The sequence below is a fragment of the Rattus rattus genome, chromosome 2 (genome assembly GCF_011064425.1).
Source record: "Rattus rattus isolate New Zealand chromosome 2, Rrattus_CSIRO_v1, whole genome shotgun sequence".
Classification (NCBI taxonomy): Eukaryota; Metazoa; Chordata; class Mammalia; order Rodentia; family Muridae; genus Rattus; species Rattus rattus.
The window spans coordinates 59,152,423-59,166,614 of NC_046155.1; the positions used below are offsets into that span (position 1 = coordinate 59,152,423).

General features: G+C 50.1%; 1 protein-coding gene across 1 annotated transcript in view; it reads left to right on the top strand.

Moving 5' to 3' along the window:
* The first annotated feature begins 6,249 nt into the window (after positions 1 to 6,249).
* Positions 6,250 to 14,192, top strand: part of Afap1l2 (actin filament associated protein 1 like 2) — an 89,985-nt gene continuing 82,042 nt past the window's right edge. The window contains exon 1 of the mRNA XM_032892258.1: positions 6,250 to 6,287. The gene's annotated coding sequence lies outside the window, so the exon portion shown is untranslated. The remainder of the gene's footprint in view (positions 6,288 to 14,192) is intronic.

Below are 14,192 nucleotides of genomic sequence, written 5' to 3' on the forward strand. Positions count from 1 at the left end.
GGGCTAGACTTCTAAGCTGAAGTGCATCCGGGAGACCCCAGGATACGGGCGCACTGGCTTGAGTAGTCAGGCAGGAGGCGCTCTAGGCCTGTCTCCACCTCCCAGTTGGCCCTCAGTCTCCTCCTCCCAGCATTGGGTTCGCTGTCCCGGTACTGGAGAAAACAGATCTTAGTGGAGACCTAAGGGAGCTTGCTGGTCCCGGAGTCTCCCCCGGGCTTTAAGAACGTCCCAGGCTCTTTTTTCCTCCGCGGCCGCCCTCGGGCCGACTTGGAGGAAGTGGTCTGCGTTCGGGGCGGGGAGCCCAGTGAGGGGTGCGCGAAGACCGGAGCGCCTGTCCTGACAAGCTGCGGAGATTCCTGGCGGGGTCCAGGACAGCTCGCCCGGGTGGAGTCAGGATCGGAGGACTAGGGGCGCGGCGGCCACTCCGGGAGGTCGGGAGGCGAGCGTGACCTCACTGGGAGGGGCCAGCGCGCAGCCAGGGCTCGGAGTCTAGCGCGGAGCCCTGCGCGGAGAACTCAGCGCGGAGCAGATAGCAGTGCGGAGAGCGCACACCGCGCCCGCGATGGAGCGCTACAAAGGTGAGGGCGCAGGGCGCACCTACTTGCTCCGGGTCTCCGGGATTCAGGTGACCAGCACGGACTGTCTACGCCCAAGGGACTTCAGCCCTAGAGAGGGCGACCGAGGCGCTACGGTGGGCTTTCTAGGCAAAGAATGCGATCCGTGCTGTTTGATATTCCTGGGCACCTAGGGCAGAGGTTTCTGCCTGGAGATCAAAGTGAGGCTTCTCACCTGTTGGAGAACCGAGGGTGTGTCCCGAGTCATCCCGTCACCCTCAGCTTTCCTCGGGGAAAGGATGTCTACTACCGCTGAGGGGGGGCCAAAGTAAGGTCTCAACAGTAAGGAGTTTTTGGGGGTAAAGGGGCGAGTTGTAGGGTCCTTTCGAGGGATGCTACCATGTAGAGAGGTTTCTTGCAGATTCCCGGAAAAGCCTTGTCCGGTGGCAAGAAAAACCCCTAATCTGGTGGGGTGGCATGTTAGTCTGTTCTTGGCTCGGTCCGGCTCTCCCCCACTTTGTAACCGTGCCTCCCCATGCCCTTTGCGGACCCTGCACTCCAAAGCTGCGTGGGGGTGTGGGTTAGCAGCCCAGTGGGCTGCCCAGCAGGTGGAGCGCCTGTAGGCGTCCTGGCAGTTGAACGAGCTTGGATTTGGCTCTGGCCAGGGATCTTGGCCAAACCATGGTGGGAGGGCCGGTCCGGATATGCCCGAAGGGTTTTGGAGCCCCGAGGCTGGAGTCCAGAAGCCTGGGATAGTAGGTCTTTTGAAAAGGGGGTTCAAGGTGCTGCCCCTGAAACGGATATTTCGGCGCGCCTCTACATGTTTCCTTCTGGGAAAAGCCTCTTGTACTCACTTCTTTTCAGGGATTGTCTAAGCTAAACCTGCGAGAGGAACTTCTGCTTCTGTATTTGTTTTCCCATGGGAGTGTGATTAAGGCGAACGCTCCGATTGCCAAGGAATCTCGCCCTCCCTCTATGGTTTCTTATTTATTTATGGAACTCACATAAGGGACCTGTGCAGACAGGCTTTAGTTCCCTAAAGTAGTAAGTCTTTCGACTTTTGCGTTTTTCTTCTCCTCAGACTCACCTGTAAATGCAAGGTCTAGGCACTGAAGTCAGCGGGGTGGGGGAGGGGCGCCAGAGGAAATCACTTCTGTTCCTTTCACTCTCTCCCATGGCTAACCAGGTCTTATCTTAGTTCTGATGGAATCTGGTCAGTTTGTGAGGGGAAAGGCTGAAGTTGCCCTCATGCAATCTCAAACACTGGCAGCCACAGCCCCTCTCTTGGTAGAAGGGGTAACATGCTGCTCCACCCTGGGCCTCCACACTGAAGGAGGGAACCTGGGACCAGGGAGGGGACGGATTGGGGCCTTGGGTGTCCTCTCACTGGAAATACGGACTCCAAGATCGCTTCAGCTCTTTGGACTGTGAAACTGAAGCAGAAGTTGCCCCCCAAACTTCTTTGCCCAAGCGGTGAGCTGGTTCAAGCTAGAGAACAGGAAGCAGGTAGGCTGTTGTGCGCCCAGAGTTTGGGAGCAGGTGTTTTGGGTAAATAGTTTTTGAATTGGCCCGTGACAGGATGAAGTTTGCTCAGTTTATCTTTCTCTCCTGGGAGCTGATAATCTTCCTCTACCGGGATCAGTTAGGGACTCCCAGCTAAACGAAGGGGACTTGGTTTCAGGTCAGGGTGCTTGTGTTTTGGAAAAGATGCATGCCTTGGAGATGAATGAGTACATAGTCTTGAGAATCACCTGGATTGCAGAAGAGAATACACGTGGCCTTCTTCACTTCCACTCTGGGGAAACATGACTTCAAGTCTCACATGATGTCATGCTGTTAATATCTGCTAATTTTTTTCCTGGGAAGAATGTGTGTGTGTGTGTGGGGGGAGGTTACATTCTCTGTTCTCAGGAGAGGCAGATGAGTTGCGCCTTGGAAACTCATAGCCAATGCCAACTCTCTCATCTGGGTAAAAGCCTAGGGTTAGAGAACTTGCCTGGCATGTGCAAGAGCCTGGGTTTTAGTTTCACTGCACACCCACCCCAATATTTTTAAGGTAGGACTGAATAGTCGCAGAATAAGTAGGTGTGGTGGTTTCAGTGGTAATGTTGAACAGGAAAACAAGATTTATCTAGGCTCTTGTAAAAATGACCAAAGAGAATTCTCATGGCATCTGCCATAGTTTTAAACTTAAACACTTTGATATTTCCAATTTTAAGCTCTCTTCCCCTACGTGGCTAGAGTTGCTCATTCTTCAGAGTCCAAGAGCACTGTCTCTGACTTGAAAGACTTAGAAAGCTACTATGGTGGGACAGCATGCTTTCTGTGCCCACGGCTTCCCTGTTATCCACTCTCCATCCTCCCCTTGGTAGGCCATGTTTTTAGCCTCTGGGAGTTGAAGGTTGGCTGAAACAGCTAGTACTGAAAACCAGCCAGTCCTCTCCAACCCCCTTTGCTAGACCACCATGGCTTTCTCCAAAACCAAAAGGATGCAGGGAGTACATGAGGGTCCCTTCCCAGAGGGATGGAGTTCTGCTGAAAATTGCTATAAAGTGTTGGTAACGTCGTTACTATGCCTTGCATGCGAATATCTTTGGCATTGTATCAACAGTAAGACCACTACAAGTGTCCAGGATTCTGTGCCAAGTCCTACAGGGTGACTTGAAAAGATTCCCATCCTTGAGTGTTTATATATTTATGGCTCTCCTAAGAGCATCCCGTATCACTGTGCATGCGCATGAGCCCATTGGCTGACCTCATCCCATGCAGTCAAGGATCCTGGTTCCTATTGCTCTCCCAGCTGGTGAGTGGGTCCAGCGCCAAGTGGCTGACCTACTGTCTCTGGATTACACTTGGAGCATCATGCTGAAGCTTCCTGAAGTTGCATCATGCTTGGATCCTAACTGGACTGGATGAAATATACGGACTTCATTTTAGATGGGTGACATGGGTAGATCCTTCTCCCGTAGCCTTTGGTTATTCATAAAGCCACTGCTTCCTTGGGTGGCTTTATGGTTTAGGAGGGGAGAGCGGTGAGATATTGTCCAGAAAACAGTATGGTCAGGGAAGGAATCTTGTCAGGTTATAAGAGCTGTAGTCAGGGAAGGTCTAAAAAAGAAAAGACAAATAATTTAGGGAAACAAAGCAGAGGGAAAACTTAATCATGTCCCTTTAGGAATTTTCTTTCTCCATGCCTAAGAGCTCAGTCATTTACCTGTCGGTGTCTGACCCTGAGGCAGTGGACCTAACCTCAGCTGTCTTTGGAACCACATATGTGTGTGTCGCAGGAAGACAGGGATGTTCAGACCGACCGGACATTCCCATTTAAACATATAGAGTGCAGGTCAGGCACTGCAGTTTCCCAAGGTCTTTAGGTAACTATAATGTGACCCGAGTTTGAGAAGCACATTTACTTTAAAACAATGGAACATCAAAACAGGAAAACTATAGGAGTAGGCTGGGGCTGGGGGGATGACTCAGTTGGTAAGTGCTTGTCGTGCAAGCATGAGTACCTAAGTTCAAGACCCCAGCACCCGTGCAAAAAGCCAGATATGGCAGTATGTGCTGGCTAGCCAGTGTAGCGGGGTTGGCAAGGTCCAAATCCCCATGGATACATTTCTAATTTCCAAAACTATAAGGTGGAGAGCAATTGAAGAAGATTACCTGACAGCCTTTGGTTTGGTATGTGCAAACATGAAGTCTGTTTCCTCCTCAGAAGAACCACTTTTAGGGGTGCCAAGGTCTGATGGTGCTCAAGTCCTTAAAGTTATGTAGGATTTGAGTATGGGGCACAATGTCTTCCCAACTGTTTTACCTCAGCTCTAGATGACAGTGTGTGCAGTTGCTGTGTTGTAGTGCTTAGGGAACAATGGCAAAGAATTCAGCACACATTTAACGTCATTGCAACTTCTGCAGGCTGAACTTTATACTACACACCACCAGTAGCATAGCATTCCCTTACGTTACCCCCCATATTGTGGATCTGCAGTTGGCTAACTCTAAGGCCTCAGAACCTATGGCTATGGAAGGCCAACCAGAACTCAAATACACATCCTCCACCTGAAGAAAACACAAGCAAGGACGGAGAGAACTTCTGTGCACGCTCTCTTGTCAAGTCCGCGATATCTGCAGAAATCCTGTGCGATTCACCTTTGACTATTGTAGGCTTTGAGAGCGCTCTTCTCAAACAACGGCGGAGTCTCCGTGCTTTGCGGGCCCCAGAGCTCCGAGTTTGCTCATTGTGCTTGACCCTGGGCACGACTGACTTTGAAGTTCTTTGTGTGGGAAGCCTGGCAGCGAAATGGTTTAAAGCAGAAAAAAACATGCGGAAGAGCAGGAGCCAGGACTTCGGCTTTGGGCCCTTCCTCTCTCCTGATGGGGTGAAAGCTCTGGGAACGGGGCTGCTTCCAGCACAATTAAAGGGCCAGGCAGGGACAGGGAGCTTCAAAGCTGAGAAAGCAGTCGCCTCCAAACCCCTTTAATGACAGGAAATGCTCCTCTAAAGGAAATGCTCCCCTGTCCTTCAAGGGAAGGAGACTCCTCCCAAGTTAGGGAGAAGAGCATTGTGGCTGCCACCAGAGGGGAAGGGATGATGGCAGAAGACAGAAGCCCAGTAACCGGGGGACCCACATGCCGTGCCTCCAGGGGCACTGCACTTTATAGGCCTCAGTTTCCCCACGTAGAAGACAGCTGTCATGTGTCCCTTCTGTGGCCTTTCAACCACTTGCCTTGGTCTTGGCTTACTTCTTCGTGGTCACTGAGGACTCTTCAGCTGGAGAATGTGTTTGGGAAGAGAGCAGGGTGTGGGGGGATGGGGCCGCCAGCAAAGGTCAGTTTAGGATTGCAATTCTTATAAATAAAACCGGTTTCCTGTGGAGAGATGGGGAGCCACAGACTTGGTGGGAACGAGAATGCTATCAAGTATGGAAGGAATTCATTTTTTGAAGGACTTGAATGTCACTATGTCTCCAAAGATTGTTAAGGCCAGTGCCAGGGTCTGAAATAGGAGATGAATCAGACCCGTTTGAGAGCCAGGGCAACTGAGGCCAAAGAGGGCAAGCAACTGCTCATAGGGTTGGCGACAGGATGTGGAGAGCTGGGTTTTTAAAAGGTGAATTCCTGCTGAAGAATTTATCTAGAAAAAAAAAATTCCTGGAAGTAATGTCCTAGTCTTGTCAGTGTCTTCATGTCAGGGAGGGGTTAGCTACTGAGTGAAACTCCCTCCTCCTTCAGGACCCAGCCCTGTGTCTGCCTTCCGGAAGCCACCATAACTTCCCCGGTCCCTTACTACTTTAGGTAGGGGCACCATCAATACATGGCATGCAGTAGACATGCAACAATTGTCCTGAATTAATGTCACTCGGTCTTACAATTAGATGCAGATTTATCATCCATGCCGGGATATACTCTGTCAAGATAGTGGCTTTGTGTCTGCCTTCAGAGTGACCAGCCCTTGGCCCCTTACCAGGCATGCAGTCGGGACAAATGAATTGTCCCACGAGTACCCTGTAGGGAGCACATACTGCTTCGTGCCCTGCTTCTCAAGAGCAGACCTTGCTCACAAAGGAAACGAGGCAAAAACCTTTGAGCTCGGTTCTAGAAGTGAGGCAGGAAGATCCCCGGGCTGCCCCCGGCTGCCCCCGGCTGCAGCATCTTGAGTGCTCTCTCTGTCTGTTCCAGCACAGGGCTGTTGCTGTCTGGTGGTGCAGAGAAGAATCCTGCAGGTCTCTGCTTGTGAGTATGAGCCTGTCTGTGCCCTCTGCAGCAGCTCACCTGGCCTCCAGGATCCCCTGGGTACAGACCTGGCTCAGCCTATGCCGTGGATGGAAGGGTTAGGGGGATACCATGGAGCCAGCCTCCAGCCTGGGCACACAGGGGCTGGAGCTTCTAATATACCTTTTGCTACTAACATGCTGTGCGACCTTGGGCAAGTCAATTAATCTCTCTGGGCCTTGTCTCTGTATGAGTAAGCTACTGGTCACTAACTCACTCCCGGGGACCCTGGCGGAATAACCCAGGAATCACTGGTAAATACTTCGCCAAGGGCGATGCTGAGTTTGGTCAGGGGGACAGATACCATCCTGCCTGTGATGAGGTTCTGCCCTTGGGGTGTGCGTGTGAGTCCTCCATTGATTTAGGCTCCGGCTGTGTTTCGGAAAGTTCAGAGTTAGGAGTACTCAGGCCAAGTGTCTACTTCCCAAGGCACCATATGTCTCGTCTATGCCAGCTGGAAAGACAGACAGGACTTGCTGGCTCGGCCTTGACCCTGGTCCTTCTGATTCTCTCTGATAACTCAGTAAGTTTATGTAGGAGCTTTGAGCCCCTTGCTGATGTGCTGTCCCTGGGATTCTCATTCTCTCTCCATGTAATCTACAAATGAACCAAGCGCAAACTCCAAGTGGAAGGTGTGGAGAGCAATGTGCAAACCTGTGTAAGGGACCGGCCTCACCCTGCATACATTGCTCAGGACAGGGGTAGACAGAGTAACACGGGGGCACCCAGTGTCAGAGGTCTCACTGGGACCTAAGTAGGGGCAAGACAACAGAAGTTCTCTACCCCTCCCCTCCTTAAAGTCTCTGAGGTACTCCAGGCCAGCTGAGGGTCTGGTGGAGAGACCGGAGCTTACAGGGAATATCAGCCCCAGCAGACTGCAACAAAGCCTTCTGCTCAGGATTAAACCAAGGGAACAGAACTGGCTGTTAACTGGAGAGTGTATATAGCTGTGTCACACAAGGAATCCCATGGGGCAATGGGGGAAGCTACCCTTGGAAGTGGCTTTCCCGAGTCAAACAACCAGCCATTCTGGTTTGCCTGAGATTTCTTGGTCTTGCTTCCTGGAAGGAAGCTACCTATCAGGAAACAACTGAGGCAGGCTCACCCTCTTCTCAGCCCTCAGCTCTGGCAGCCTCTCTGAATCATCCCGGCAAAGGCGAGCCAGTGTTTAGTTTCTGTAGTTAGGTAATGAAAGGCTGAGACCGAAGTGGTTGTAACTGTCCTCTGATGGTTTGCAAGATGCTAAGAGGTGGCCTCTGGAGCCTACACAATCGCTTTGCTCACACAGCCTTCTAGAAAAGGCCAGGCTACCTACGGAGAAAGTGAATCAGTTCAGTGGGTACTAGTGATGCTCTGGGGATGGCGTGATAGGACAGGATGTAATAGCTGTTACAGAATGGTAGAAATGGCTAACCTCCTTATGTGATTGAACGGCTCTGTATACCTTCCAGGGCAGGTTTATTTTCCTCTATGTATAAGTTATACCTCGGTAAAACTCCTTTTAAAAATACTCTGCAGACCCTCGAGTGCCTTCACGTGTGGCCCACTGTCTTGTCTGTCTTGGCAGTGCATCCCTCTATGATGTTTTCTATTACTTGCTCCAAATCAATTTTCTGCTTTTGTGAACAACATCACACCAACGGCCCCTTGCAGACCGTGCAGATGCCTTGTGAACCAGAGGCTACCCTGAACACATTGAGCCATTACAGGCCTTCAGTCAGAACTGGGTCTTGGTTTGCTGCTGGAGCTAAAACAGAATTGGGGTTTGAAGTAAAAAAAGACTCAACATTGACTGCATCCTAAGAGGTGGAGACTTCTAGAAAACATTGGATGGTGCAAATTTTCTTCTCATTAGGAAGTCAGCAGTCCTCCTAAATGCCAAACAGCAGGTGAGCCCAAGAGGACCCTGGGTAAGGAAGCCCTTCATGCTCGGCTACTAGCCACATGTGGCTTCACCGTGGTGACTTTGGCAATACGTCTTTGCACTGAGAAGGCTATTGATCTGGAATGGCCTATCCAGGCTGCACCATGGTCAAGTCTTTGTTGACTTTCTGCCATTGGTGGTTCTGCTGTCAAGTATTAGGCCAGGATTTATTTGAAACAGGAGGAAGCTATGGCACGGCAAAATAGCAGGACAGAGCCTTGTGATGCTGACCACAGCTCAGTCTCAGGCCATGTAAAGGATTTTGCCAGGCAGGGCATAGTCTTGTGATGCAGGGGGGATCATATCTGGCTGTTTCCTTTGTAAATCAAGCATGTTGAATTGGTCTGGGTTTTTTTTTTTTGGGGGGGGGGTGGATTTCATTGGTTCTACACGGTAGCTGGCTGAGGCCAGTTTTTACACCTTCATTAAGTATAATGGGTTGGACATCCATGAGACATCTATCCAGAAGACCATGTGGACAAGATCATGTTCAACTGTGAATAACACCGGGAATTTCACACGGTATCTCTTCTTCAACACTGGTGTGTTCAAACCACCAGACACCCCCAAATGCAGTTCTGATGTGTTCAAACCACCAGACACCCCCCAAATGCAGTTCTGGTCCACCCGCTGGCCATTCTAGCAGACTTAGACAATAGAAGACAATATTCCTCCTTGACTTTGTTGTCCGGGTTGGGGTTGCCATGACACAGCAAAAGTTTTGGACCTGTTCCTGGTGAGACTTCCCTGGAAGCAGATCAGGTCTGGCTGGGCCTTGTTCCCCTGAGAAAGATCAAGTTTTGGGAAGCCCTGGAGTCCACGTCTGGTTTGTACAAAACCTGGAGGGTTGCCGGGTATAAAGGGGTGCCTGGGAGAACACAGGCAAGGAGACTCCAGGTAGTGCTTCATCCGCCTGCAGGTTAGGGCCACACCCTCAGGGCTCTCCGCTCACACTGACATCCTTTGGGTTTGGGGAACCGTCAGCCATCCTTCCTGGTAGACTAGCAAGCTGGCCTTTTGCCATTTCCTCCCATCTCACCCCCTTCATGTCCCCCCACACCCCAGTCCTTATACAACGGGATTTATTCATGTTAACTGTATTCAAGTTCCAGATGGGGGCAGAGAAAGAGATTGGGTTGAATGAACTTATTGTTTGGAGGTCTCAGTGGCCTCTTTTATTTAATACCCACAGTCCTAGAACATATTGAGCGGATTTACTGAATTTCAAATGCTGTCTTTTGGAAAGGGACCCTGCTAGAGCGCTCGGCATCCATGGCTGCAGGGCCAGGAAATGTTGGGTGGCAAAGCTTGCCTGGGGCATCTCCACTTCATCCTTACGGCCTCTGTTCTCCCTGAGGCAAACATTCTCAGTCAGAATCCCAGACTCTGCAAAGGAGACAGTCACTTTCCATCAGTCCTTTGCTCCTTTGCATTGTGAAGAGTTTTGTGGCATTCCTAAATGCTGTGTTGAGAGGGAGAGGGAGAGGGAGGGAGAGGGAGAGGGAGAGGGAGAGGGAGAGGGAGAGGGAGAGAGGGAGAGGGAGAGGGAGGGAGGGAGAGAGGGAGAGGGAGAGGGAGAGGGAGAGGATGAACACAGGGCCTTCTGCTTAGCTGTTGTGTGTTAGTTTTTAACTGTCTACATGGTACAACCTAGTCACTTGGGTAGAGGTAACATCCATTGGGTTGTTTAGATCGAATTGGCCTGTGGCCATGTCTGTGTCTTTGTTAATGATTGACGGGCAAGGGCCCAGCCAGTGGTGGGCGGCACCATCCCTAGGCATATGAACCTAGGCTGTGTAAAAAGTACAGCTGAGAATGGGCAGGTGAGGGAGACAGCATCTAGTGCTTCTCCGTGCTTCCTGCCCTGACACCTCTCAGTGATGAGCGTGTGTACAAATAAGGGTTTAGGGTGCTCCAGGTGGGTCTGTTAGGGGAACATAAGCCCAAACTGTCTTTGGCAGCGACCCCTGTCTCTTCTCAACTTACATTTTCTTACTCTTCCCTGTGTACTGTCCCTCACTTCCCTTCTCTTTTCTTTAAATAATTTTACTTAATAAATAATAATATAATAAATAAAAATAGACTTATTATTATTGAGAGAGAGGCAGAGGCAGAGAAACACGCAGAGACACAGAGAGAAATAGAGACATATGAGGAGATGGGGTACACGCATGCCACGATACATATACGGAGGTCAGAGGACAGCTTTGTGGATTTGGGTCTTTCCTTCCGCCTCCGAGTGTGTCCCGCCTGGGGATAGAACTTAGGTTCTCAGGCTTGCCCGGTGGGTACCTTTGCCTGACCCACCTGCCTGTTCTCTCTCTCTCTCTCTCTCTCTCTCTCTCTCTCTCTCTCTCTCTCTCTGTCTCTCTTTCTCTCTCTCTTTACCAGCTTTATTCAGAGATAGAACTTAAGTTCAGAGAGTGCATTTCCCTCTGAGCAGCTAAAACCAAAAAGACCCAGAGAAGAGGCAACTTTCTACCTTCTGTTCCCGAATCTCTGCTAACTACAGTTTCTCCTTTGGAGTAGCCGTGGCTAGAGTTTCAGGCTTCTACAGAGAAAACTGGTAACCACAGGCAGAGGACCAGGGCTTAATCTCAGCATTTCCCTCTTGGGAAATGGAGGAGCAAAGGAAAAGACAGCAGCCTCTCAACTCTGGGAATATTCTACTTACTAACTGAACAAAACTCCACCTGGCTTACCATGGGTTAGTGCATCAAGACTAGCAGTGTCCTGTCCCTGCCCCTCCCTGCCCCTGCCCCTCCTTCCTCCTCCCCACTTTAGTAGCAGTGTGACTTGCAGGCCATAGCCCAGGGTAGGATTGCAGTCTCAGCCTGTGCACAGCCCCTCCTACCACCCCCACCCCCCAGTGAGTGTCAGAGCGGGGAGTGGGCACACGGCGGGGGATGGGGAGCATGAGAACGCCGCATTGTTTGGATAAAAGTTCCAAACATGAAGGCTCAACAGAGACTAAAATAATTTTTCCCATTGACCTCCTGACTTCCCAGCAGGCAAGCGCCCATCTCTGTCACGTGATGCCGGTTTGGTGTGTGTAACTGTAAACACCACCAGGATCAGATCTCTGAGAGTTATGGGATCCAGGTGTCGCCTGGCTGCCGCCTAGCTGCCTCTCTTAAGAGAGGGGAGGCCGCTCTGCTCGCCGAGGGAGAATCTAAGCTGCTGCCTCGAAATGGAATCTTCCAGAAGCATCTCCTCTCCCTGCACAGCCCATGCTTACTTGCTGGTTTCACTGACTCGTGAATGACGTCTAGTACTAGGCTCTGAGCATGTGGGACTTGCTTCTCTGAGGCCAGGCGAGGTTGTGGAATACCTGTGCTCAAAGTGCAGGAAGGAGGAGAAGGGAGTGGGAGCCCACTCTCTCTGCTGCAGCCCATGGGTCCAGCTAACTGGAGCAAGGGTGTGCGTCAGTCCTGTTCACCCTGATGCGAACGTTGGTATCATGTAACAGTGGGCCTTTGTCCTAAAGAGGAAGCCCCAAGAATGCAGGTGGCCTTGGAGAAAGTTGATGACTTTCTTGCCCTTAGCAATAGGGCTGGCGTTGTCTCAGTGAAATGATGTACGGATTGGGTTGTCAATGGGTTTGGAGGGTGGAGAGATGTGGGGAGTCTAGCTGCCTCCTCCTCTCTTTGTGGACCTAACCCTTTACAGATATTAGGCATGGCGTGTGGGTGCGTGTGAGTGCATGGGTATACATACGTGTTGGAAGAGGAGAGATGTCTTTGCCCCCTCCCCATTTTCTTGAACCATCTATCTAATACTCTGAAAGCAGAAACTTGTGACCAGAGGATGGTTTTCCTGGGGAGGGAAGGCTGAAGCAACTTGAAGGAGAGAGGGAGAGAATGCCGGGTGGCCTGGCTCTGATGTCTTCATCCTCGGCTGCTGGATGTCCACAGATGCATTTCTTCCATGGTTGGAGAAAAAGCAAAGGCAGTTACATAGCTTGGAGCAGAACATTCTCTACACGTGACTTCTAAAAGATTGTCATAGAGCGTGAAAATGGTTAGGATAGAGGAGGAGCCAGCCGGCTAGCAAGGGGTCCTGGTGGGTTCAGAGTAAGATTGCATGGTGTCACTCATGACTTTATGCTGAACATTTCTAACACAAGTACTTTTAGCAGTCGGGGAAGTGGCCGAGAACGAAAAGCACAAAGGAAATCCTTCGGTTTCTTTCAGAGTAGTCTAGACCTCCGTGAATGTCTCTTACCCCCAAGGGATCCACAGGAACCCTTGTTTTTCTCATATTTTTTGTCTATGGATTTCTCAGAGACACAAACACTGTATTAATTATATTACATTATATTTATAATAACTTAATTATTATAACTAAGACAAACCCAGATTTCTTCAGGCACCTAACCATACTTCCTCCTGGGATATAGAAGGTGCCTGTGGTTATTTTCCAAAGGAAAGCAGGGAGATGTTGGCCCCTGTCCTGCATTAAAGATATACTTGGCCTCTTTGATACGTGGGCTCTTCCTGTGTGCCCAGCTTCTGCAGTCATTCCTGAGGCCACTCTGGGCTGTAGGCATACTAGACCCTGTGTAGCCATCTACGGTAGACTTTTGCAAGTGCTTGACTTGGGCTGAAATGTCCTTCCCTCGGGACTGTTGTCTGGCAAGCTCATTGACCAGAGTTCACTCAGTCTGGATGCCTTGACAGTTGCTCCTCCCAACAGGCATGTGTGCACGCCCATGCCTCTTAGCCCTCAGTGTACCTTGTGCAGTGCTCAATGGCCGTAGCTGCTGTGCTCATGCTGTAATGAATGGACAGTTTACATATAACTCCGTGAGGGTTAAAGGTCTCATTCCTTCTGTCCCTAGCACCTTAGTGCTCCTGTCATGTTCAGAACATAGAATTTGGATGATGGAGAAACTCCTGTTGCCCTATATTTTCTTCAAGTTGAGTTTCATCGAAGTTAGAATTTCCATTCACCTGCGGATACCCTGAGATGGTTGATAGGCAGTTGGCAGAAAGGGAGGGGTATCATTATAACATTGAAAACAGCAGTTCTCAACCGTGGGGCGTGACCCCTTTGGGGGTCGAATGACTCTTTCATAGCAGCCACATATCAGATACCCTGCATATCGGATATCAATATTATGATTTGTAACAGTAGCAAAAGCATATTTATGAAGTAGCAACAAAAAGAATTTTGTGGATGGGGATCACTACAACGTGGGGAACTGTATTACAGGGTCACAGGATTAGAAAGGTTGAGAACCACTGATCTAAACTTTCAAGGGATTGGCATTTAAGGTTTATAAGGAGTTCTCACAAGACAAAAACGTATGAATAGGAATTTATAGGTAGAGTGGCCACCGGCAACCTAACAAAGTATTTGAAGAGATGTTGAGATTCTTGTAGCCCTTGTTGACAGCCCAGCCAGTATACTGCCCAGGAGGTTAACAGTTAAGAGCTACCCATGCCAAATATTTGTAGGGAATGTCACCCCTCAGCCTTTAGGCCTGGCTGAAGGAGCACCAGACCATGTAGTAAGACAGGAGAACATTCAGGCATGTCTTGGTTGCATTGAATATAATATACATTATATGACGTAGCAATTACCAGCTCTCCCAGGGGCAGAGTTGAGAATGATCTACCTAGCATTATCTGTTGCGGTCAGGAGTGAGAAACAGCCTCCCTGTGACTGGAGGGAGGGTCAGGAGAACTGGTGGGCACATGGGAAGGATTCTTTAGTAGCCAAGCCAATGGGTCAGGTGTCTGTGCGGCAACCTGGGTGGATCTTTAAGACTCGGCGCTGGGGGTTGGAGATTTAGCTCAGTGGTAGAGCGCTTGCCTAGGAAGCGCAAGGCCCTGGGTTCGGTCCCCAGCTCAGAAAAAAGAAAAGGAAAAAAAAAAAGACTCGGTGCTGACTGAGGGCACAGACCTATGACAGTAGCATTTCTAGTCATTAAAAATGAA